The 27,492-nt window shown below is 36.8% G+C and overlaps 1 pseudogene across 1 annotated transcript in view; it reads left to right on the top strand.

Annotated features, from left to right (window-relative positions):
• Positions 1,306 to 27,492, top strand: part of LOC109947349 — an 80,457-nt pseudogene continuing 54,270 nt past the window's right edge. The window contains exons 1-6 of the transcript XR_002270188.1: positions 1,306 to 1,436; positions 3,963 to 4,030; positions 4,701 to 4,727; positions 5,190 to 6,310; positions 19,058 to 19,287; positions 24,746 to 24,772. The product of XR_002270188.1 is annotated as a rust resistance kinase Lr10-like (transcript). The remainder of the gene's footprint in view (positions 1,437 to 3,962; positions 4,031 to 4,700; positions 4,728 to 5,189; positions 6,311 to 19,057; positions 19,288 to 24,745; positions 24,773 to 27,492) is intronic.

The raw sequence follows: 27,492 nt of genomic DNA, 5'->3' as shown, positions 1-27,492 counted from the left end.
GGACAATTAGTTGAATCCTCATACATGGAGGTTGGTATTGTATTTCCTTCTGGAAGCAAATCGCCTTGAAGTATCAATAATTCTGTAAAACAGACATCACTCATCCCATGTTTTGCCTTCAAATTATACAACTTCACTAATGCCGATAACTTCGTGTACTTTCTACAACCAGGGTACACTGGTTGATCTCCATCCCCAATCACATTGGCAAACTCATACGAATCCGAACCAAAATCAACAAAATCATTATCATCCATATCAATTTCTTCAGACACAAAACTGTACCTACTATGGCCATCATCTTCTTCAACATTTCTACTAGCATTAGTAGTTGCTTCCCAAGGTTCTCCGTGAAATGTCCAATTCTTATAGCTTTGGTCAATTCCATTAAAGTATAAGTGATCCCTTATAATTCCAACCCCAAACAACTTCAAATTAACACATTTAACACATGGACAACGGATATGTGTTGTAGTTAGAAGATTTTCTACAGCAAAGTTCAAAAATGCTTCCACCCCAAATTCATATGCCTTCGATCTTCTATCCGAGTGCATCCATGACTTATCCATCTCCGACACTATAACCTATTATCTATAATAAAGTGAAAATACAGGCAATGACCATCACTATAGCAGATTATACAATGATCTAATCGCAAGTAATACACAACAGAGACGACGGGTTTTAAACAAAAACAGACGTATTTGGCATATATAGACGACGGATTTTCAACAGACGTCAAAAACCGTCGTGTATAAGTAATACAACGACGGTAGTTTAAAAAAACCATCGTGTAATCGTCGTCGTACGCCTTAAAATTCGTCGTGTAATCGTCGTCGTACGCCTTAAAATTCGTCGTGTCTCAGTTTATTTTCAAGAACACAAAACCCATTAAGAAGAAACCAAGCATGAAAACAATAAATCCATTCCCAATTCAACATAACATAGGGTGATTAAAAGATACGACAAAATTAAATCCATTCCCAATTCAACATAACAGATAATGTAATCCATGAACCCATTAAACAGAAAATCCATGAACCCATACCTATAAGCACATTATTAACAGATCGCAAAGCATACACATAAAACCCTTTAACAAAACAACCTAATATCACTCGAATCGTTACTAGAATCATCACTCGAATCCCCATCTTCATTATCAGTTTCTTCCTTCGTAGGTACTATTTGCTCCCCATCATTGGTGCACTTTGCACCTTCTCCAGAGCGGAAAATGACAAGATCAAATAAAGGTGTACTTTTGCTGGAAATCAACACAAAAAGACACAGATCACCAACTTCCAAATGATTGTCACGCACAACGTCCATCCAACCACGCCTGAATCTGGGCCTTCCTTTGCTCAAACCAACAGACCAAGTTCTCCCATTCGAAACTTGAAGGATGACTTCACAGGAATGCTTAATACTGGGAGACGGTATTAAAAAATACGACGTATGATATGATTTTAGACGACGCAATGAAATAATCTCAGACGTAATAAATGTTTAAAACCATTATTTATATAACGTCGTGGTATATATGTTCACACGACGTCAATAGTAATACACCGTCGTGGTAAACTATTATTTATATAACGTCGTGGTATTTATGTTCATACGACGTCAATAGTAATACACCGTCGTGGTATTAACATTCACACGACGTAAAACAATAAGATATTTTGTCGTCTATATTAGATACCAACCCTAGTTTCTTTTTCTTTATATTTTATCAAATAAGGGAAAAACAAAAACCATTGTTCAGAGAAATCAAACCTGCAATTAAACAAGCATATAAAAAAAGACTATTATTTTAAAAACAACTTTGTCAATTTTCAGACGACGCTAGAACAACTGACGAACCGTCGTGGTCTACCGTCGTCTTATTTAGTTGAGGTAGTTGTCTTCAAAGTTGGAAACTTTCCCTCTTTGTCTGTATATTTTATCAAACTTGGAAAGAAGTAAAATGATTTTGGCCAGAAAAAAGGTAAAAAGATTTTTCAAACAAAAAACGTATGAGCATGCAAAACAGTAACCAAAATAGTGAAAATGAAAGCTTACCTTTTGCGTGCAATGAAAGCAAGAGGAAGATGATCGATGTTTAAGTTCAAGGACGACGAAGAAGACGAGAGGAAGACGATGAGAAACTCTGACAATGCTCTGACAAGGAAAAGAGACGAAAAGGTTTCTCTGGAGATTGAAATTTTTAATCGGGTTTGGAAACAGTGCATGTGTAAGTCCAAAAGTTGCTTACATATAAAACCATTTCAAAAAAATAATACGGCGGTTACATTTAACTACGTCGTTTTTAACTAACACAACGCAATATTTTTCGTTCGACGTGGAATCATTTCATTTAACGTCGTTAGGTTTAATATAACCGACGTGGATTTTAATTTTTAAATTATGAATAGAATTTTTTTTTTCCCGTGACCTTTCAGTTTATTTTTCAATTACAGTGCGTTATAAATAGAGTTTTTTTTCCGGAGGAAATTTAAAACGAAGGAAATTAATATTCTGCAATATGTAAAGTTTCTTTTTTGGATGACAGATTTAAATAAAATAAGAATATAAAAACAACTAATGTGTAAGTCAAGTAGACGAAAAGTTGCTTACATATAAAACCATTTCAAAAAAATAATACGGCGTGGAGTTCTGTAATATACGTCAGTAATACCGACGTTGATTTTACAATTTAAACGGCGGTTTTTTGGTAAGGACTGCCGTTGGTTTTAAAAATTTATTCTATAAATTTGTCGCTTTCATTCATTTTCGCAGTTTACATTTAGGGTTCCAAGTTCTTCCTCTCTCAGAGACACTGTCTCTCACATCTCAAAGACAATAATTTGGAGGTCTTTCTCAAAGAGAAATTGAGCTTACATTTAGGCTAGTTGACAAGAAGAAGCTTGTCAACTAGCCTTCTCACTTCCTTGATCAAGCCTGATAGGACACTTAGTGCTTCTGAATACTCCTTGCTTTCCATCAAAAGAGATGCAAGCCTGGCCTCCACTCGCTGTCGAAGGAAAGTTCGCTTCTCAGGGAAATCTGAAGATCAGATGTGCCTGATCCTCTGCTTGATTTTTTTGACTAAGAAGATCCGTCAGATTTGTGATAGCCTCTTCCTTTACGTAGAGCTTCAGAAGAAGAAGATGGGTTTCAAGAATGCGATAGAGAATAGAAATGGCTTCAGATGGCTTCTAAAGCATGAGCAATCGAATCAGTAGTTGCTGGGAGATATGATGAAGACATTGTCAATGCTTTGAACTATACAAGTCCTGCAGAAAGATAAAGGACCAAACTGTTAAAGAAACTGAAACAACGGCGGTTTTCTGTTCTACCGTCGTCTTTTCTCGTCGTCTATATAAAGGTAAGATGGCGGTAGATTTATAATTACCGACGTAGATTATTTTGTTAAACGTCGTAGAACTATACGAGAATGACGTCGATATATTTATATTTTCCGTCGTTGTACATTAATTTAATACGGTGATATTTTGAATTTTAAAGCCGTGTATTTGTTTGTAATTATACGGCGTCTTATACGAAACCCTCGTCGTGTTATTTTATGAGTAAAAACGGCGGTTTTTATTGAAATCGTCGTCTTTACTTTCTACGTCGGTCGATTCATAACTTCTGCCGTTCTTTGTTGACATTGATTTTACACTGCGGAAATCTGTTTCAAATAGACGTCGGTTGTTTAATTAGGTACGTCGTTGTTTTTGAACAACCATTTGAATCTCCATTTTTTAGTTGTCTAAGGTTGTATTACACGACGGTGTTTTTAGAACCGTCGTCTTTTTAAAAACCACGATGGTTTTCACTTAGACCGTCGTTGTTTTCTGGTCGTCTTTTTTACTTTTTGTAGTAGTGTAACAATTGAACTTGGAAACAATTTATACTTCAACAGCTTTGACGCATGGCTTTTTGCTTTATTGGCATGGCTTTTTGCTTTATTATCATAGCTTAGGTGTTGCCTTTGTTGAATGTGGCCCACACCAATGGATCCCACGTGGTTCTAAGTGTAAGCCAGGTACGTCTTTATATATATATATATATAATGTATATATATATATATATTGAAAGCTTCAATTAAGGAATTCTTAAATAAGGAATATCCTTACCTATAAATACATTTTATGGCCTCACACTCTGTATTGTATTTTAAAAATTAAAATGGTCTATCTTTTATATATGCCTTCGAATATTTTCTCAGCAAAAAATTATTTGAATTTGAAATCATTAGACCACTCAATTAATGATTGTTATTTTTCTTGAAGCACTATGTTTGTTTATAAATGACAAACTAAATTTTATCATGGTACATAAATGTGATTTTTCTAGTATTATATGTATACAGTCCCGATCTCTTGGACTTGGACCACAGAAGTCCAAGAGATTGTGGTCACCTATCGTTCGATATTAATCCAATGGTTCAAAAAAGTTTCTTAAAAGGAGTGCAAGAGTGAGTGAACCGTTGAATTTATATCCAACGGTAAGTGATCACAAATCTCTTGAACCCCTGTAGTCCAAAAGATCAGGACAGTATATGTATATATTACGGTTGTTATGTGGCAAAGTTACAACTGTGCTAGTTTTGCTTTTCTTTGTTATTGTCGGTAGTTCTGTTTTTGTTTTTGTATTAAAAAAAGGGTACAAAGTCTTTTGTTTTTGTCTTTGTTAACTTTTGTTGTATTTTGCAGATTATGAGGCGCAATTCTTTAGCTCAGGTAACAGCTTCTATTTCTTTAATTATTCAACACTGTATTTTATTTATTTTTACTTTATTCTTTTTCCAAACATATAGTCAAAAGTCTTTGATTGATTTTGTCGACTTTTATCTTATTGCTTGCAGGTGATCCATGGCGAGGAATTACGCGACTAATTAACCATTATCTTCGGTAAGAGCGTGTTTTAGCAATTCAATTTCACTTTTTCTAGAATACATGAAGAGCCCATGAGGTAATTTACGAGTAATTATAGAATGCCAAAATCATCACCCTAAATTGATTAGGAAAAATGAAGATGATGAATTGCACAATAATTTACATAGCTATTTAACAGATATAAGGGATGTGATATAAAGTGTAAAAAGAAAGTAAATTTAGGTTTTACCCATAAAAAAGCTATTCAGTTTCTGTAATTTTCTCATGAAATTTTTATTTTTATTTTTTGGTAATGCTCTTGTGCAGTACTACATCTCATGGTAAAATTTATACTGGCTCCATTTGTGATTGCGTTTTTTATCTATACATGGCGGAAAAGACATTCGTCACTGTATAGCACGATCGAAAATTTTATGCATGATGATAACAATTTTTCACCGATAAGGTACTCTTACTTGGACATTAAAAAGATGTCTAACAAATTCAAGAATAAGTTAAGGTGAAGGAGGCTTTGGCATGGTATTTAAAGGAAAATTACGCAGCGGCCATTTTGGAGCAATTAAGATGTTGAGCAAGTCCAAAGCTAATGGGGAAGATTTCATTAGTGAGGTAGCTACCATTGGAAGGATTCACCATGTTAATGTGGTGCAACTTGTTGGTTATTGTGTTGAGGGTTCAAAGCGCGCTTTAGTATATGAGTTCATGCAAAATGGATCTCTTGATAAATACATTTATTCCAAAGAAGGGAATAACTTGCTAAGGTACAAGAAAATGTATGATATTAAACTTGGAGTAGCTCGAGGGATTGAATATCTACATCAAGGTTGTGACATGCAAATTTTACATTTTGATATCAAGCCTCATAACATCCTTCTTGATGAAAATTTCGTTCCAAAGATTTCTGACTCTGGGCTTGCGAAATTATATCCTACGGTTAACAGTATTGTCTCGTTAACGGCAGCAAGGGGAACAATGGGTTACATGGCTCCTGAGTTGTTCTACAAAAATATTGGTGGCGTCTCATACAAAGCTGATGTCTATAGCTTTGGAATGCTGTTGATGGAAATGGGAAGCAAACGAAAGAATTTAAATGCACGTGCAGAGCATTCAAGCCAAATTTACTTCCCCTCATGGGTGTACGATCAGTATAAGGAGGGAAAGGAGCTGGAGATGGAGGATATAACAGAGGAAGAAAAGAAAATAGTAAGAAAGATGGTTATAACTGCCTTGTGGTGTATTCAAATGAAGCCAAGTGATCGTCCGGCAATGAACGAAGTTATAAAGATGCTCGAAGGAGATGTTGAAAGCCTACAAATGCCTCCTAAGCCTTTTCTGTGCCCTCAAGAGATGTCTGTAGATATTCATGATAATTTGAACCATACATGTTCTAACATGGAGGTGACGTGTACTCTGTCACCTAGGTCATGATGAGGTAGCACTTTTGTAATTTTATTCAAACAGTCCAGTACTTGTGTAGCGTCTCTCCACTTGTTTTCCGGGTTCTGATGCTGGCTTTTCATGTGGGTGTCTAGAGTAGGGTTGGGCAACTAGATTAGTTTTCTTGGATGCCTAAATTAGTTTGGGTACTCTGTCTGGTTTCAGTTTCTGCATTTTAGCATGTTTTTATTTGTACGGAGCTTCTTTTTCACGGAGTTTCTCATTTATGGATAAATAAAAAAACTCTTGCTGTGTTAATGTGTCAACAAAAAAAACCTTTGAAATCCCAAAATTACCCGAGTAATCTCACAGTTTTAACTTTTAAAAACTACGACATATAAGGGGTGGTTGGAAATTTTCATTCTGAGCCAAACCTGATCACAATAATAGACACAGTTTCTTAATATTCTGCTATACTAGTCACTTTTTGCTTACTTACTTGGAAGTTGAGAGCAGAGTAGCAGCATTATTTATTGGCTTGGAATAGGGTTGGTTTTAGAAATTTGAAGGCCTTGTGCGAAATTAAAATTGAGACCCTCATATGATCTAATATTGAAAATATCAAAAAAAAAAAAAAAAAAAAGCCATGAATCGATGCCATAAAATAATAAAAGTAATGAATATTAAGTCCTGTGGTAATGTTGCTTAATTAGTTATGAGTTCAATGATGCTAGGTGCCATTTACGAAGGACACAATCATATTAAGTATATTGTGAGTTCGCATATATATAAAATATACAATATATAAAACGAAAAAGACACAGTGATCTGGGTGCCTGCCTTTGAGGCTGAAAGGGAAATGGACAGCTGGGCCTTTATCTCCACACTTCAATTTTTTGCACGTATCTTGGGGTTCTCCAAGCACTGTCGAGAAAGCCAGAAAGATTAAGCACAAGGAAGAGGTGATAATTTTTATGGCATCGATTCATGGCTTTTTTTTTTTATTTTATTATATTTTTTTTGGTATTTTCAACATTAGATCATATGAGGGCCTCAATTTTAATTTTGTACAAGGCCTTCAAAATCCTAAAGCCAACCCTATTCCAAGCCTTTAGTTGTTTTGCACGCATCTTGGTTTGTTTGCACAAAGGTATAAGATACTTTTGTGCATTACCTCAAGAGAGCATGGCTTCGTTGCTTCAATCTACAGCAGGAATTCACATTGAATGCGAACAAAAGAGTCGGTATAACAATCAAAATTGCGCAAGAGACTTGCAGCTTAAGAGGGTAAAACATGCGAAATTACATTCACATGCAAACGAGACACTCACATCTTAGGAAAATCCATATGTTATTCAAATGATAAATAAAATGTAGTAGGAAAGTGTCATGAAATTGACAATAAGCTAATGGAGCTGATGCTAGTTTCATTTTCATTCCAAAAGGGACCTTAAATGATTTGTGAAGCTGTCATAGTAGACTAAAACCAATCATGTGATATCCTTGACTCACATACCCAATAACAGCATGATTAAATTTACATTTTCTTTTCTGGATATTTTTAAAATTTTCTTCAAAAAAAGACGGCATCTTATTTTCTTGCAACTTGCAAGACACCAGCTATCGGTTTCAATTTTCTTGAAAGACATCAGCTACTACTCAAAACTTTTAGTTACAAATTGATGTGACGCACAATAGCAAGGCAATTTTTCACTTTTTGTTTTACCCAATCGACCTCAACACATTTTATTTTCATTATGCTAATTTATTGTGTATTCTATTTATTACCAGTCTATTTTTTCATACATTTATTTATGATTTTGGGAATAAATTGTCAACGGGTTCTAGCCAAATGGAAAAGAGCCTTCACTAGACTTGTTGTCTCATATTCGAACCCCATGACACCTTAGTAATGATGTGTGAGAAACTTTCTCCCGATTTTAATTTAGAGTATCATTTTTATTTATAATATATATATATATATTGGGAATAAATAATTATAGAGTTACAACTTGTTCACAAATGAACAAGTTGACAACTCATAGCGATGCTGAAAATCTACTCACAGATGAACTCTTATCTCCCTCCCTCTCCATGGAAACTCAAACATCCTCTTCTTCATGGTTTTTAATTCTATCCCTTCTCGCCATCACCTCATCCTTTGAAGCTTCCAACCAGAAAACTATAGATCACGTCTGCCCTCCTTCCTTCATCATGCGGCAGCATCCGCAACATAAGCTACCCATTTCGACTCAACGACGATCCAACCAACTGCGGTGTGTCGTTTCACACCCTCTCATGCGAAAACTGTTTGAATATTAGGTATTGATTTGAATTTTTGGGAGAAAAAGGGAGGAGATGAAAGAAGGAGCTGGAAGACTTGTTTTCTGCAGAAAACCGTATGAGCTGTTGTGCAAAATAGCTCAGCTATATTTCTCTTCTTTTATCAAATGTTTTACATCAGCAAAGGTACAAAATTGAACAACCAATGTGTATGACACTTGGCAATTTCCTATAGGCATTTGAGCCACACAAAATTCTCCTATCAGAAAATGAATCTAAGCTATTACTTGGACATTCCAGCTGTAAGCAGTAAAACAGAAACTGTAAATCAGTAAACCAATTTACACTTGCTGATTTCACTCCAAGTAGCTCTCTTAGAATACATAACCTTTCCTTTGGTAATGCCTTCGTGAAGATGTTTGCAACTTGATCTTGACCTTTGCAATAGATCAGATCCACTACTCCTTCTTCAATTGCATCTTTGATGAAATGGAACTTTCTTCCTATGTGCTTTGACCTTTGATGGAACATAGGATTCTTGGACATGGCTATAGCTGATGTGATGTCACACATGATTGGTGTGGCTTCAAGTTGCTCTTCTCCAAAATCTCCCAACCCAAATCTTAGCCAAATTGCTTAAGTTGTTGCTTCTGCAGCAGTGACATATTCAGCCTCTGCAGTTGATAAAGCAACACTGTTTTGCTTCGCTAAGGCCTAAGAAAATGCACCACTACCAAATGAAAAAGCATACCAAGATGTGTTGTTCATATCCTCCTCTGAACCACTCCAATCACTATCGCAAAATCCAATTAAGACGGCAGATTTTCCAGACGCATATTCAATGCCAAAATCTAGAGTTCCTTGTACGTAGCTCAATACTCTTCTTGCAGTGCGAAAATGCTTCTTTGAGGGACCATGCATAAAGCGGACAAGCAAACTAGCTGAATAAATGATGTCAGGCCTAGTTGCTGTAAGATATAGTAAACTCCCCACAATTTTTCGGTAGGTCTCCTCATCTGCAAGTTCACTTTCATCTTCTCTTTTGAGTTTCTCTATTGGAACTAGTGGTGTGCTCACTGGTTTGCAGTCCTTCATACCAAATCTGTCAAGCAAAGTCTTGGCATACTCCTATTGATGAATGAAGATTCTCCCTTCTTTCTAGATTACCCCCATTCCCAAGAAATGATGCAGCAAGCCCAGATCGGTCATCTCATACTTGTTCATCATATCCTCCTTGAAATCTTTCATCATTTCACTGCTGCTTCCAGTGTACACAATGTCATCCACATATATTGACACAATGACTGTACCAATACCTTCTTTAGTCTTCACATATAGAGTAGCTTTACTTATGTTTCTCTGAAATCCACACTTGAGTAGATGAGTATCAATTTCACCATACTAGGCCCTTGGTGCCTTCTTCATGCCATAGAGAGCCTTCTTTAACTTATTGACCTTGTCTTCTTCTCCTTTAACTTCAAAACCTTCAGGTTGCTTGATATAAATTTCCTCATTCAACACTCCATTTAGAAATGATGATTTCACATCCAATATATTGGAAAAGTTTCCAATTCCTTTGAGTAGCTAGAGAAATTAGAGTTTTAATTGTATCAAATCTTGCCACTGGAGCAAAAGGTTCATTGAAATCTACTCTTGGCTTCTGTGTGTATCCCTTAGCTGCAAGCAGTGCCTTGTGCTTTTGGATAGAACCATCAAGATTCAGCTTTGTCTTGAAGATCCATCTCACACCCACAACTGGTTTGTTACCAGGCCTGTTAACCATCTCCCATATAGAATTCTTCCCGATCATTGTGATCTCTTCTCTCATAGCTTGATTCCAAGCCTCATCTTGAGTTGCTTTAGCAAAGTTTTCAGGTTCCACAATGCTTACTTTGCATTATGCAAAGATGTCATTTAGACTCTTCCACTTCACAGGTGTGTGATCATAAAGTTCAGACATTTCAGCTTAGTTTGATGTAGATCGGGCACTTGGTTTAGATCAGGTACTTGGTGAGGCATCATTTGATGGAGATCGGGCACATGGAGAATATAGACTTTGATTAGGAGACTCAAACTCCATCTCGCCTTCAGTCATCCCTCCTTCCTCACTATTGTTCCAAGGAATTGACATGTGCACATCTTCATTTGTTTCCCAATTCCAGAGAGATTTCTCATCAAATATCACACTTCTTGACACAATTACTTTCAGAGTTCTCAGGTTAAACACCCTGTACCCTTTCTCACAGTTTCCATATCCAACAAAGACTCCTTTCTCACTACTTTCTTCCAACTTATGCCTCTGCTGAGATGGAATAGCACCAAACACTCTCATATGCTTTACTCTAGGTTTTCTTCCACTGAACACTTCAAACGGGGTCTTGTCCTTAACAGTAGTTGTAGGACACCTATTGAGAATGTAGACTGTAGTGTTAACTGCTTCTCCTCAGAACTTGGTAGGCATTCTCTTTTCATGAAGCATTGTTCTAGCCATCTCCACAATGGTTCTATTCTTCCTCTCTGCAACTCCATTTTGTTGAGGAGAGTAGGCCACTGTTAATTGCTTTTCAAGCCCCAAGTCTTCACAAAACTTATTGAATTCTATTGAAGTGTATTCACCACCTCTGTCTTATCTTAGCTTCTTGATCTGAAATCCACTTTGCAACTCCATCATGGCTTTAAATCTTTTGAACACTGAGAAAACACTTGATTTGTGTTGCAAAAAGAACACCCAACACATCCTTGTATGATCAATAAAAGTGAGGAAATATCTGTTTCCTCCAATTGTAGTGACTTGCATCGAGCCACACACATCTGAGTGTACTAACTCCAATGGTTGTGAAGCTTTCCACACTTCAGTTTTGTCAAATGCTTTTATGTGAGCTTTGCCCGTAGCACAATCCTCACACGCATCTCCGATACTTTCCAACCACCATTTCTTTATCTTGTAGCATCTTCACATTAACATAGTTCAAGTGACCAAATCTTCTATGCCATTGCCATGAGTGATCCTTAACTTCTACTTTGTTTGCCATCACGGGGTTCATGAATTCAAACTTCATAGGGAAGCATCTACTCCCTTTCACTGGAACATTAGCCACCAGCTCTTTCATTTCCTTATCAGCATATATATTCACCATGGAATCACCAAATACTAGCCAATAGCCATGCTCAATCATTTGTCCAACACTTAGAAGATTTTCATCTAAGCCCAGTACAATCATCACTTCTTGTATGTATCTGAGACCGTCCTTTAGCTCGATTATAAGGGTCCTTTTTCCAGAAGCTTGAACCAATTCCCATGTTCCCATCTTCACCTTGCACTTCAAGCTCCTATCAATGTTAGAGAGCAGTGAATCGTGAGCTATCATATGGTTACTGCACCTACTATCAATATACCAAGCACCAAGGTCAGTTGGCTTTGACAGCGAGTGAGAGGCATAGAACATGTTGGTTGTCCCCGATGTTTGATTCTCTGCAAAATGAGCAACAGGTCCAGCCTTGTTCTGTATATTGCTAGAGCAATTCCTACCAATGTGACCAAATGTGCTACATCGCTGACACTTGACTTTATCTTTGAACCAACATTCACCATAATGCAACTTGTTACACTGTTTCCAAGTTCCTTCATTTTGATCATTCTTGTTAGATTGATCACCCCTCCAGTTTTCATTCTTTCCAACCGAATTAGGTTTATCTTCCCACTTCTTTCCTTTATTCTTCCAATTCTTCTTGGATTGACAACTGCCTATAGAAGATGATGAGCTGGCTCCCTTCGTACTCATACTAGCAAACGCCTTCTCAATAATATTTTCAGAGTGTCTCTCAAGCCTTTGCTCAAACACCTTCATGGTGGCCACAACCTCCTGCACTTCTATTGTATCTAAATCCTTGGTCTGTTCAATGACCGTGCAAACAAGGTCATAAGTCTTAGTAAGAGTTATCAACAATTTCTGCACAATTCCACTCTTAGATAACTCTCATTCTGAGGTTTTAATTTGAGAACCCATGCTCTTCATTTCATTTATCAAATCAAACAATCTAATCAAATAAGCAGATAGAGATTCATCTTCACGCATACGTGTATATTCAAAATCTTTTCTCAAACCTTGCAATTTGACTGACCTTACATGCTCTTCTCCTCTGTATTCTTGTTATAGCAAATCCCAAGCTCCTTTCACAGTCACTTCATTGGAGATTCTGGAAAAGAGCTCATTTGAGACAACCCCTTGGATGAGATCCAGTGCCTTTGCATCTTGCTTCAGGAGCTCAGACAATGCAGATTTGTCCAATGTCTCCGTCTCCTATGTTTTGCCTTTTGGATCTGGAACTGCTACACCTTCTTCAACCAATTCCCAGATTTCGTACAATCTGAGGATCATCTTCATACAAATCCTCCAGAGCTCGTAGTTTTCTCCATTGAAGATTGGAGTTCGTAACTCCCTTCCAACCGAACCAACCATGTGAGACTAGATCGATTTAGGGTATGAAGATTTTGGGTTGAAATCTTCAAATCCTTCCAGCGGAAAACAACACCCAGATTCAAGAAAGAACCTAGCTCTATGATACCATGTTGGAATATTAGGTATTGATTTGGATTTTTGGGAGAAAAGGGAAGGAGATGAAAGAATGAGCTGGAAGACTTGTTTTCAGCAGAAAACCATATGAGTTGCTATGCAGAATAGCTTAGCTATATTTCTCTTCTTTTATCAAATGATTTACATCAGCAAAGGTACAAAATTGAACCACAAATGCGTGTATGACACTTGGCAATTTCCTATAGGCATTGGAGCCACACAAAATTCTCCTATCAAAAAATGAATCTAAGCTGTTACTTAGACATTCCAGCTGTAAACAGTAAAATAGAAATAGTAAATCAGTAAACCAATTTACACATCAACAAAACAACCTCACAGTAATAAACTTATACTCCAGAAAATACATTGTCCGACCAATCAACTACGACAACCACACAATTTGAGTCATCGATCCCGACCTCCGCAAAAACGACTGCTCCTCACTTCCTCGCTATTCTCTGTAGCCTTACTACTTCAGCTTCCAAGACCAGTACAAATGGTTAAGTTTCAATTACACGGGTTATTCGCAAATATGCAAAAGTTCGACCCCAATTATTTATTTGAAGTGTGAAAAAGTTCCAGGCAATTTGTCGCTATATGTGGACGCAAGTTCTTGCCTTGGTAGCAGGGGTTATTATTATGTGAAGGCGGGGACTTTAACGATGTCGGATTTGGAGGATGGGTGCAGGGTAGATCGGACGGCTATAACAACCTTGTATGAAAAGGATCAATACGGTTCGTATCAACATATATATATATATATATATACACGAGGAGCTGGTTTTTGGGTTTGAGCTTAAATGGCTCCCTGATTTGTATACGCGTTACTCCTACAGAGAATGGAGCTTTTCTACACTTGTTTTCCAAACCAGTTCATAGGTATGTCACGTGTGTGTGTGAGAGTTCTCAAATCAATATATTTTTCTCTTCAATTTAAAGACAATGCCTTAGTTTTTTGCACATATCAAAATGGTATCTTCATTTTTTTAATTTTTGATTATATAAGCGATATCGGGGTTCAAACACATGACCTCGACTATAAAGGAACTGCTTAATAGTGCATATTCGGTTTTCTAATGTTTAATGTTTTCTTTCCTTGTCATTGCAGGTCTCTTTTAGTCTCTGTTTGATTTGATGGATGGTAAGCAATTTTTGCCCAAAATTTTCTTCATTTTTCTTCATTCAGAATATTTTGTTTTGGACTTAGTTTGTTGTTTTTCATTTTTGGGTATTTCTTGGAGTCCAACGATATGCAATACCCTCAATCCTCGGTTAGAGATTGTATCTTCTTTTAGCCAACATTTATTTTCATCTTAGCAAAGCATATATAAAAAGGACAATGGCCAAGAACTCAATAACCCTATGGTGATGTTCTTGCACATGCAGGAATTTTAGTTGTGGCAAGATTTGTACTTGGGCTTCCATTTGTCGTTGCGGTTTTGGTCTATAAATGGAGAAGAAGGCATTTGTCTATGTATAGCAGCATTGAAGAGTTTCTGCAAAGTGAAAGAAACTTTGCACCAATGAGGTACTCTGACTCATATGTTAAGAAGATGACTAGTAAATTCAGGGAAAAGTTGGCGAAGGAGGTTATGGCACTGTTTTCAAAGGAAAGTTATGCAGTGGCCGATTTGTAGCAATTAAGATGTTGGGCAAGTCCTGCTAAAATATGAAACCTAATATGAGAATATTTGTTTGTGGGAATTTTCTGTGTATTCTTCTCCTTGTAGGAGGTCATATTTATAATATAACGAAACTTTAATGGGCAAGTAATAATAAACTCCTATTTCTATTTACAGTAGGAAATAAGGAATTAAAGTAACTCAATTACAATTATAATAGGAATTCTTGGTGTGAAAGGAAAGTAAGTCAATGGTCCACAAGTCACGCCAATACTACCCCTCACGTTGGTGTATAGATGTCGCTAATGCCCAACCGATCTAGTGAATAGTGGAATAATTTACTGGAAATTGCCTTTGTCAAAATATCTGCCAATTTATCCTCTAACTTTATGAAAGGAAACTGAATCACTTTAGCTTCGAGCTTCTGTTTGATATAGTGTCGATCTACCTCAACATGTTTGGTGCGATCATGTTGAACTGGATTTTGTACAATAGCTATTGCAGCCTTCTTGTCACAAAAGAGATTCATCACATATGTAAGTCTATACCCAAGTTCAGTAAGAACCACTTTAACCAAATAAGTTCGCAAATTCCTTTGGTCATACCTCTGAACTTAGCTTCTACACTGGATAAGGCGACCACCTTCTATTTCTTGCTCCTCTATTTAACTAAATTACCTCCCACAAATGTGAAGTAACCGGATGTGGATTTCCTATCTGTTATACTTCCTGCCAATCTGCATATGTGTAACCATCAATATTTAGATGGCTATGTTTGGAGAACATAAGTCCTTTTCCAGGTGCAGACTTCAAATATCTAAGTATCCAAATAACTACATTAATGTGGTCTTCACTCGGAGAATGCATAAATTGACTGATGACGCTCACCACGTAAGCAATGTCGGGTCGAGTATGAGACAAGTAGATCAATCTTCCCACTAACCTTTGATATCTTTCTTTGTTAGTTGGAACTTGATCCCGATATTCTCTAAGATGATGATTCTGAACAATAGAAGTGTCTACATGTTTGCAATCTAGCATTCCTGTGTCTGTCAACAAGTCTAAGACATATTTTATTTGAGAGATAAATATGCCTTTTTGTGATCGGGCCACTTCAATCCCTAAGAAATATTTGAGTCCACCTAGATTCTTCATCTCAAATTTAGTAGCCAAATAAGTTATGTAGTTGAGATATTTCATGTTTATCATTCCCAGTAATAATCATGTCATCAACATAGATTATTAAAGTTGTTACCTTCCCTTTCTGATGTTTCAAGAATAGAGGATGATATGAGTTACTCTATCGGAAACCATTGTTCTTCATTGCCACGGTGAACTGCCTAAACCATGCACGTGGTGATTGTTTTAGTCATATATAACGCCTTTCGATATTTTTATACTGTTCCAGTCTGATTAGTATTATATCCAGAGGAATGTCCATATACACCTCTTTCATGAGTTCTCCATGTAGGAAAGCACTATTTACATCAAACTGGTATAGTGGCCAGTCCAAATTAGATGCGAGGGACAGTAAGACTCTGACTGTGTTCAATTTTGCAACTGGCGCAAAAGTTTCTTCATAATCTACACCATAAGTCTATGTGTACCCTTTCGCCACAAGTCTTGCCTTGTATCGCTCGATAGATCTATCAACGTTGTGTTTTATAGTAAACACCCATCTACATCCGACAATCTTTTTTCCTTGTGGTAAAGTTTCTAGTGTCCAAGTCTGATTTTTCTCAAGAGCTTCCATCTTTTCCTTTATAGCTTGAACCCACTTAGGATCTTTCAATACTTCAGCAGCCTTGGTTGGGATATGACTAACAGACAACTGATGCACAAAGGCCTTGAGTGGTTCAGACAGCTTCTCAGTGGATATATGATTCGCAATTGGATACTTTGATATCTTGCCAATATTAGGTGAATAACAGTATGGTGGCTTCCCCCGATTTTTCTTGAAAGGTAATTGGTATCTAATAGATTTATCCTTTAAATTCACAAGTGTAGCAGGAGTAGTTACCTCAAGGATATTCTCAGGAGATTGATCTGTTGGTATTGTTGAGTTAGAAGGGAGGTCTTCATCTCGTTGTTCAATATTGTCTATAGGTGTGGGATTCATGTTAAAAACATCTTCGCAGGGGTCAGGCGGGTTAGGAAATTGATCACTATGAATAGGGGATTGATCACTTTTCAGCAAAGAGCAATCTTGTGTTCCAAACTCGGTACGATCGATCGTTTCTGTACAAAGGTGAATTTCTTAATTTTCCAAGTTGCTCCAATTCTTCTCTTCACTTCGTATCGCCCCCTGAAGCGTAGAATTGGATGATGGGTTATGAAAGAACATCTCAGATTCTAGAAAGGTCACATACAAAGTGACATAGGTACGTTGGGTAGGAGGGTGATAATAGCGGTAGCTGTTCTGATGAGTGACATAACCCACAAAAACACAACGAAGCGCACAGGGATCAAGTGTGCTACGTTGATTTTTGTGGAGATGAACGAAGGCTACACATCCAAAGACTCAGGGTGTGAGTACCAAAACAGAAGGCAGGGACTCGGGTTGGACAAGCACTTGTAAGGGAGTTTTAAAGGTCAATACATTAGAAGGCATGCAGTTGATCAGGTGAACTGCAGTGACAATAGCACCATCCCAGTGATGGCGAGGAACATGAGTGCCAATCAAAAGTGCTCGGGCGATTTCAAGAAGATGTCTATTCTTTTTTTCAGCAACATCATTTTGTTGTGGTGTGTGAGGACAAGTTGTCTCATGGACCATGTTGTTGGAAGTAAGCCTAAAAGTCACGATTGACAAATTCTCCACCATTGTCTGAGCGAAGAATCTATATTTGAGCATTAAACTGAGTTTTCAACTGTTTGTGGATGAACTGAAAACAGAAAAACACTTTGTTTTTATTCTTCAACAAATAAAGTCATGTCATCCGTGTACAAACCATCCAAAGCCAGAAGGAGCAATGATAGGTGAAGGTCCCTTGACATCAGAGTGAATTAACGTAAACGGAGTAGTACACTTGTTTGTACTCAATGGATAGGGCACACGGTGATTCTTGGCCAAAATGCAAGTGTCACATGTGAAGTCAGAGTCCTTGAAACCTGAGAATAAATATGGTATAAGATGCTTCATATAACTAAAAGAAAGATGTCCCAATCGATGATGCCACAACCAAATTTGCTTTTGTTTGCTATTAGAGGGATGCATCACACTGTTAACCATGCTGGGACTGAAGTCATCTACATAATATAGTCCCCCTCTCTTAGTACCACAACCAAGAATCTCTTTAGTGTGAATATCCTGAATCAACAAAAACTCGAGTAAATGAGTACACAACAATTCAATTGTTCAGTAAGCTGACAAACAGATATCAATTTATTGGATAAAGATGGAACAAGTAAAGTATTAGACGGTGAGAGAGAGGATGAGAGTGCAACAGTGCCAACTCCTATCATAGGATAAGTAACTCCATTAGCATTAGCAATACAAGTTCGTCAGGGTTGTGTAGTATCCAGAAAATCATTAGGATCAAATGTCATATGATCAGTTGCACCGGAATCAATTATCTAGCTCATGGAATCACTATTATCCGAAGTATGAAATCAATAACCAGTACCATTATTGGTCGTATCGCGTCGTGTTCGATCTTTGAGAGTAGCCCACCATTTAGCATGGCCATGCAATTTAAAACAAGTCTCACGAGTGTGTCTTGGATCACCACGATATGTGCAATCTCGTCCATGTGTCGGGGTCAGTAGTCGGTAGTCGAGAAGTCATAATCTGTGCAGCGGAAGATGTATAGGATGCAGGTTTAGTAGGAATCTGGATCGGGATCTGAGCTGGAGTTAAAGTCAGAGTCAAAGTCGGGATTTGGGTCTGAATCAGAGACAAATTCGGGGTCGAGGTTGTCATCAGAGTCAGGGTCAGGGTCAGGGTCGTCATCGGAGTTGCGGTTGGGGTTGTCGTCGTCATAGTAGGGGTCAGGGTAGGGGTCAAAGTCTACATCTGTAGGAGCTGAGTCACCTGGGCATTCAACTTGGCTATGGTTGGTTGAGAAGGAGAGAAGGAGCCGGTGGTGCCACCTCCATGAGGGTTGAAAAAATCATCAACCCCCATGGTGGCGGCAAGGGTTGGAAACTAGAGTCAGTAATTCCAAGATCGTCGCTTACCATGTAAAATATGAAACCTAATATGAGAATATTTGTTTGTGGGAATTTTCTGTGTATTATTCTCCTTGTAGGATGTCATATTTATAACACAACGGAATTTTAATAGGCAAGTAATAATAAACTCCTATTTCTATTTACAGTAGGAATTATTGGTGTGAAAGGAAAGTAAGTCAATGGTCCACAAGTCACGCCAACAAGTCCAAAGCTAATGAGCAAGACTTCATCCGTGAGGTAGCTACCATTGGGAGGATTCACCATGTTAATGTGGTACAACTTGTTGGCTACTGTGTTGAAGGATCAAATCATGGTCTAGTGTACAATTTTATGCCTAATGGCTCTCTTGATAAATACATTTATCCAAAAGATGGAAGTGTCCTTTAAGTTGTAAGAAAATGTATGAGGTTTCTCTTAGGGTGGCTCGAGGAATCGAATATCTACATCAAGGTTGTGACATCAAATTCTACATTTCAACATCAAGCCACACAACTTTCTTCTTGTGAGTTTTGTACCGAAAGTGTCTGACTTTGGTCTTTCAAAATTATACCCAAAAGATAATAGCATTGTGAATTTGACAGCAGCAAGGGGAACAATGAGATATATTGCTCCTGAGTTATTCTACAAAAATATTGGAGGTGTCTCGTACAAAGCCGACGTGTGTAGTGTTGGAATGCTATTGATGGAAATGGGTAGTAGAAGAAAGAATTTTTCTATTTAAAATACCCAATTTTTTCAAATAAAACCCGATGACTAGGATTCAAGTAAGCAAGTTACCTAATCTCGCTTAAAATATGATTTATTCTATTTTTCAGATTCCAAAACTACCCCTATTTACAAGTTCACGTGTTATGTGGGGGCGTAACTAATGACACTTTAAATTTGGAAAGATCTTCAAATGGTTGTAATGGATGTAGGAATTAATTTAGAAACTTATTAGAAGTTAAATATTAAATTCCACATTAACGTATTAGTAACGTTTTGGTTTATTTAATAATTTTTGTTGTTGTTTTCCTTTTTTGAATTATACTACTAGTAATCTATTTTATTATAGTTTTATGAATAATAGTGTACATTCTAATTATGTCGAAAAATATTTTGATAATCTATTTATTGTTTGTTTTATGAATTTTTTTTTTAATGAACCTATTTTTTCTCTAAATAGCATACCTATTTTTTTCTTTAAATAATGTACCTTTTTTTTCTCTAAATAAAGTACCTATTATTTGTTTTGTAAAAAACAATTTTTTTTAAATGAACCTATTTTCTCTCTACAAATAATGTACCTTTTTTTTTTTCCTCTAATAATGTACCTGGTAAAACAATGTATGTATTTTTTAAATGAACCTATTTTTCCTCTCCACACTACTACAAAAAGGGGCCATAGACGACGGCAATTCACCGTCGTCTAGCAAGTTTTGTAACCGTCATGAAGTCGATCGACATCTTTTTAAAAACAAAATCAGGACGGTAAAACGGAGACGTTGTTCATCTAGAAACAACGTCGGAATAAATAAAAGCCGACGTAAAAGTAAAGAAAATGACCACCAAAATAACTAATAGTGAACCTATTAACGACTCAATTTGGAAAACAACTGTCATGTAAAGAAACAAACATGACGTCGTTTAGTAAAATACCGCCTCCTAAAAAAGCCACCCCGTCATAAACAATTAATTGCACGTTGTTGATGAATATATTCCACGACACATGATGAAATATTACGTCACTTTTGTTTCCATATATGACGTTGAAAATTTTGTACACCGTCAGTCTTAACTCAGAATTTGACGTATTAAAAGACATACACACGTCTATTAGTATATCAGAGATGACATTAAGAGTTCATACCACGACACTTCTGTTTCCACAGGAAACGTTGTTTCAGTACATTTCACGACACATGGTCAAAAAGTAGACGTGAAAACTGTTAATGACATCAGTAAATATGGGAATAAACAAGTTCGTACGCCTCTTTTACTTTAAACTCTGACTGTGATGTTGGATACTTACTTTTCCACCCATGACATGAGAATCTGAACGAACAAATTCGTTTCGAAGCTTGTTGCATCTTGGTCTTATGTGGCCACGAGTTCCGCAAAAGTGACAAATTGGAATGAATTTTTTGACTTCATGAGCGGCAGAAGGTTATAATTGAAGAGGAGTTGACAAACTTTGTTTTAGACATAGTGGAAGACTTATTACTTGATTCAAATCCCAAGCCTCGTTTGTCACCATCTCTTCTTCCCATGCTAATCATCTTGTCAATTTTTTCTGCACCAATGGTTAAAAAAACAATCATTTCCTTTGAATTTTGAAGTTCAAGTTCAAGGGCTTTGTTGTCAGAAGTTAGAGATGCAATTAATTTATTTTGATCAGTCAATTTTTTGTGCAAAAACATCATTTTTTCGTTCATACCTGCACTTACCTTTTCGGAATCTGCTTCAAGGGATTGAACCTCGTTTGCAGTCTTGCTATTTTCCAACTTCAACTCAACAACAGATTTGACGACACTACTACAAAAAGTGAAAAAGACGACCAGAAAACAACGACGGTCTAAGTGAAAACCGTCGTGGTTTATAAAAAGACGACGGTTCTAAAAACACCGTCGTGTAATACAACCTTAGACAACTAAAAAATGGAGTTTCAAATGGCTGTTCAAAAACAACGACGTACATAATTAAACAACCGACGTCTATTTGAAACAGATTTCCTCAGTGTAAAATCAATGCCAACAAAGAACGGCAGAAGTTATGAATCGACCGACGTAGAAAGTAAAGACGACGATTTCAATAAAAACTGCCGTTTTTACTCATAAAATAACACGACGAGGTTTTCGTATAAGACGCCGTATAATTACAAACAAATCCACGGCTTTAAAATACAAAATATCGCCGTATTAAATTAATTTACAACGACGGAAAATATAAATATATCGACGTCATTCTCGTATAGTTCTACTACGTTATCTTTAAATCGTACAATAAAATTTATCGTCGTATTTATTCATTTTATACGTCGTACCTTTAATTTTAACGGTCGTCTTAATAAGAATTTTTGTTAACAATTTTTTTCTTTGATTTTCTTATCCTACGTCGGTAGATCTACTTAATGACAAGAATTGAAATAACCACGACGGTTTATATAGAACACCGCCGACATAATCAGTTTTGTCTGAGATCCCAAGGGTTACGAAATCTTACCAGATGGAACTCTGTTCCACATCATAATCTTAACAGATGACACAGATTTGCAAATATTGCGTCGTGTTAGTTTACAAATTCTAGAACATTAATTTCCCTCATTTTAAATTTCCTCGGGAAAGAAAAATCTATTTATCACGCTTTGGAATTGAAAACTAAAACTGAAAGAATACGGGAAAAAAAACTCCATTTATAATTTAAAATTAAAATCCACGTCGGTTGTAGTACACTTAACGACGTTTAACAAAATAATCTACGTCGGTAATTATAAATCTACCGCCATCGTAACTTAATATAGACGACGAGAAAAGACGACGGTAGAACAGAAAACCGCCGTTGTTTCAGTTTCTTTAACATATCTTTCTGCAGGACTTGTGTAGTTCAAAGCATTGACAATGTCTTCATCATATCTCCCAGAAACTACTGATTCAATTGCTCATGCTTTAGAGGCCATCTGAAGCCATTTCTATTCTTTATCGCATTCTTGAAACCCATCTTCTTCTTCTGAAGCTCTACGGATAAAGGAAGAGGCTATCACAATAAATCCGACGGATCTTCTTAGGCAAGAAAATCAAGCAGAGGATCAGGCACATCTGATCTTCAGATTTCCCTGAGAAGCGAACTTTCCTTCGACAGCGAGTGGAGGCCAGGCTTGCATCTCTTTTGATGGAAAGCAAGGAGTATTCAGAAGCACTAAGTGTCCTATCAGGCTTGATCAAGGAAGTGAGAAGGCTAGTTGACAAGCTTCTTCTTGTGGACATATATTTGATGCGAGTAAGCTCAATTTCTCTTTGAGAAAACATCCAAATTATTATCTTTGAGACATGAGAGACTGAGAGAGGAAGAACTTGGAACCTTAAATGTAAACCGAAAATGAATGAAAGCGACAAATTTATAGAATAAATTTTTAAAACCAACGGCGGTCCTTACAAACAAACCGCCGTTTAAATTGTAAAATCAACGTCGGTATGATCGACGTATATTACAGAAATCCACGTCGGTAAATTAATAAAAACGACGTGTTAAATAATATACCATGACGCGAGTTATTACTTATGTACTTTAATTTTTGAGTTTACTACGACGGTACCTACAAACTACTGTCGTATTTATTTACCACGTCCGAAGTTAAATGTACCGTCGTATTTTGTAATTTATACGTCGTAGTTATATGTAACCGCCATATTATTTTTTTGAAATGGTTTTATATGTAAGCAACTTTTCGTCTACTTGACTTACACATTTGTTGTTTTTATATTCTTATTTTATTTAAATCTGTCATCCAAAAAAGAAACTTTACATATTGCAGAATATTAATTTCCTTCGTTTTAAATTTCCTCCGGAAAAAAAACTCTATTTATAACGCACTGTAATTGAAAAATAAACTGAAAGGTCACGGGAAAAAAAATTCTATTCATAATTTAAAAATTAAAATCCACGTCGGTTATATTAAACCTAACGACGTTAAATGAAATGATTCCACGTCGAATGAAAAATATTGCGTCGTTTTAGTTAAAAACGACGTAGTTAAATGTAACCGCCGTATTATTTTTTTGAAATGGTTTTATATGTAAGCAACTTTTCGACTTACACATGCACTGTTTCCAAACCCGATTAAAAATTTCAATCTCCCAGAGAAACCTTTTCGTCTTTTTTCCTTGTCAGAGCATTGTCAGAGTTTCTCATCGTCTTCCTCTCGTCTTCTTCGTCGTCTCTGAACTTAAACATCGATCATCTTCCTCTTGCTTTCATTGCACGCAAAAGGTAAGCTTTCATTTTCACTATTTTGGTTACTGTTTTGCATGCTCATACGTTTTTTGTTTGAAAAATCTTTTTACCTTTTTTCTGGCCAAAATCATTTTACTTCTTTCCAAGTTTGATAAAATATACAGACAAAGAGAGAAAGTTTCCAACTTTGAAGACAACTACATCAACTAAATAAGACGACGGTAGACCACGACGGTTCGTCAGTTGTTCTAGCGTCGTCTGAAAATTGACAAAGTTGTTTTTAAAATAATAGTCTTTTTTTATATGCTTGTTTAATTGCAGGTTTGATTTCGCTGAACAATGGTTTTTGTTTTTCCCTTATTTGATAAAATATAAAGAAAAAGAAACTAGGGTTGGTATCTAATATAGACGATAAATATAAATAATAGTTTACCACGACGGTGTATTACTATTGACGTCGTGTGAACATATATACCACGACGTTATATAAATAATGGTTTTAAACATTTATTACGTCTGAGATTATTTCATTGCGTCGTCTAAAATCATATCATACGTCGTATTTTTTTAATACCGTCGTTTGTGTTCTTAATGTTTTCCTGAAATATTTTCACTTGCAGTTTTGTCTGTTAAAATGGTTTCTCAACAACAAACTAAGGATTCTGGCTCCAAGAAGCTTGGAATGGTAGCTCCTCAAGATAAGTCTTCGAAGGAGATGAAGTCTTCGAAGAAGATGAAGTTTGCTTCATCATCTGCTGAGACAGAACAAACCAGCCAGACAACAATCTCAGATGATTCAAAGACTGGTCGAGGTATGAGCACAATGCCTCGTGTTGTGAAGAGAAAGCTTCAGAAACTGAGGCCAATTGTTGAGTACAATAAAAGGGGGAAAGGTGTTGGCCAAGCACATATTGAGATGCAGTCGTATATTGGTGTGTTGGCACGCTCCAGGATCCCACTTGTGGACAAGAAATGGTCCCAAATCCCCAAGGATATAAAGGAGCAGATTTGGGAAGCAGTTGACATGGCTTTTGTCGTAGGCCAAGGGGGCAAGACCTCTGTTTTAGCTTCTGCTTCCAAGAAATGGAAGGATTTCAAGTCTACACTAACGAGGCATTATATCCTTCCATACACCAATGACAGGGAGAAATTAAGCCAACCCCCTGAAACATATAAATTCATAGAGAAAGCACAATGGGATGCCTTTGTAGCTTCAAGGCTATCCAAAGATTTTGAGTCTGTGCATTCTCAACATGCACAGATTAGGGAGAAACTCGAGTACAATCATCGATTGTCTCGAAAAGGATATGCTGGATTGGAGGATCAATTGGAGGAAACCATGCCTGGGGTAGAAATTGATCGATCTACCTTATGGAAGAGAGCTAGACAGGACAAACATGGTAACATCCCTGATCCAAAGGTGGCAGAGAAAGCAAAATTAATTGTAAGCCTACTATCACTCTGTTTTAAATTTTTATTAAACTGTGAATTATTCTTATTACGTCGTATGTTATATTTTTCGTCGTGTGAATGATATTACCACGTCGAAAAGTTTTTAAAACGTCGTTAAAGGTCTAAATAGGAATCACTACTATGTTTTCTGTAATTACAGCATAAGACGTCGGTGGTTCATTTTCGCGTCGTGTGAATGATATTACCACGTCGAAAATTTTTTAAAAACGTCGTTAACGGTCTAAATAGGAATCACTACTCTGTTATCTTTAATTATAGCATAAGACGTCGGTTGTTTATTCATTTCGTCGTTTTAAATAAATAACCACGTCGGTATAACTACCGTCGTGATAAGTTATAATAACGTCGGTTTATACGTTATTGCGTCGTGTGAAATTATATAATACGTCGTTTGTACATAAATAACCGTCGTGTGTTTTTTTGTTTATCTTTTTTTAGGATGAATTGCAGAAACAAGTCTCGGAAGGCAAAGTCAGAGTAGATGGCAGCAATGATGTGCTGACCATGGCTTTGGGCCCCGAGCATCCAGGCAGACTGAGGGGAGTTGGTGCTGGTGTTTCCCCAAGGCAATATTTCAATTTGCCCAAACCACAGAGGGTGAGCTTTGACGACCGTTTGAAGGACAGTTTAAGAGTTCTCCTTCAAGAAGAGACTAAAAAGATGGAGGCTAAGGCAAGGGAAGAGGCCTTAAGGATGGAGGCTAGGACAAAACAATTGGTAGAGGCTGAGAGGGAGCATTTCCTGAGTCAGCTTTCCCAATTAATTCCCAATTTTGATCCAAGCATGCTTAAACCAAGAATTAGCCAAAGCCCCAAAAATCCAATGTCTGACAAAGCTAGCTGCTCTGGAGGTGATGTGAGATCCCTACATTTGGAGGATGATACTGCCAAAATGGGGAAACATCAGCCAGATGAAGAGAAGGAAGAAGAAAAAAGAGATGAAGAGAAGGAAGAAGAAAAGGAGAAAGAAGATGAAGAAAAGCATGACGACAAGGTATGTTCACATAACTTTGCCTTTTTTATTTGTTTTTCAAAATTTCAGACGTCGATATTTTTATTTAATCCGTCGTTTGTTTAAAACTTAGACGGCGGAATTTTTTTAAGACGTAATAAAATATTTAAACGACGGTTTTTGCACCGTCGTTTAAATGGTTTCAGACGACGCTTTATTCATAAAACCGTCGTCTTTATTGAATTACCACGACAGTTTTTTCACCGTCGTTTAAATACTTTTAAGACGACGTTTTATTACTTAAACCGTCGTCTTTATTGAATTACCACGTCATTTTTTTTATTTCTTTAAACAGGTTATTGAAGTTGGTGCTTATTCAAAAATGGAGGCGCCATCTTCTTTAAAAACCCTTTGTCGTTTTGTGGAAACGACACTCCTGCCTGAGGATAAGACAGTCCAATTTACAATTGATAAGGAGGTGTTTGGTGGTGAGCGCGATACCTTCCTCCTGCCTGAAGATATTACACAATTTGCAGGCATGGAAGAAATTGGAGCTACTGTATTGGCTGTATATATGAGGTTTGTACTTCTAAAATAATAACTCGTTGGTTTATATATTGCGTCGTCTTAACTAACTAACCACGTCGTCTTAACTAACAACCGTCGTGATAAATATATTATAACGTCCTCATCTATTTCAGTACGTCGTGTGAAATATTATAATACGTCGTTTTTTTATACATAACCGTCGTGTTTTGTGTGCTGACTTGTTTATATTATTTTATTTGTTTAGGTACTTACACGATGTTTTGAAAAAAGCCAATATGTGCAGTATGGTTGGCTTTATCGACCCTGCTACAGTTAGTGCCAACTCTGGCACAATAACTGAAAGATCACGACTCGTAGCAGCTCGACTTCAGAAGACAGACGGTGAACAGATTTTCATGATGCCTTACAATCCAGGGTTAGTCTCCTTAGGATTTTGTTTTTATGATTTTCAATAAATGACAGCTTATAAACTAACCACGTCGGTGTTTTATTTTATTTAGTCGTTTGAAACTACTAACCACGTCGGTATTTATTTATCGTCGTGATAAATATATAATGTCGTCGTTAGCTACTTTACTTCGTCGTGTGAAATACTATAATACGTCGTTTTTGTAAATAACCGTCGTTTTTATATTAATTTTGTGCAGCCGTCATTGGATTTTGCTGATGTAAGAGCAAA

The sequence above is a fragment of the Prunus persica genome, chromosome G2, assembly GCF_000346465.2.
Source record: "Prunus persica cultivar Lovell chromosome G2, Prunus_persica_NCBIv2, whole genome shotgun sequence".
In the NCBI taxonomy this organism is placed as follows: domain Eukaryota; kingdom Viridiplantae; phylum Streptophyta; class Magnoliopsida; order Rosales; family Rosaceae; genus Prunus; species Prunus persica.
This window is presented reverse-complemented; position numbering and strand designations above follow the sequence as displayed.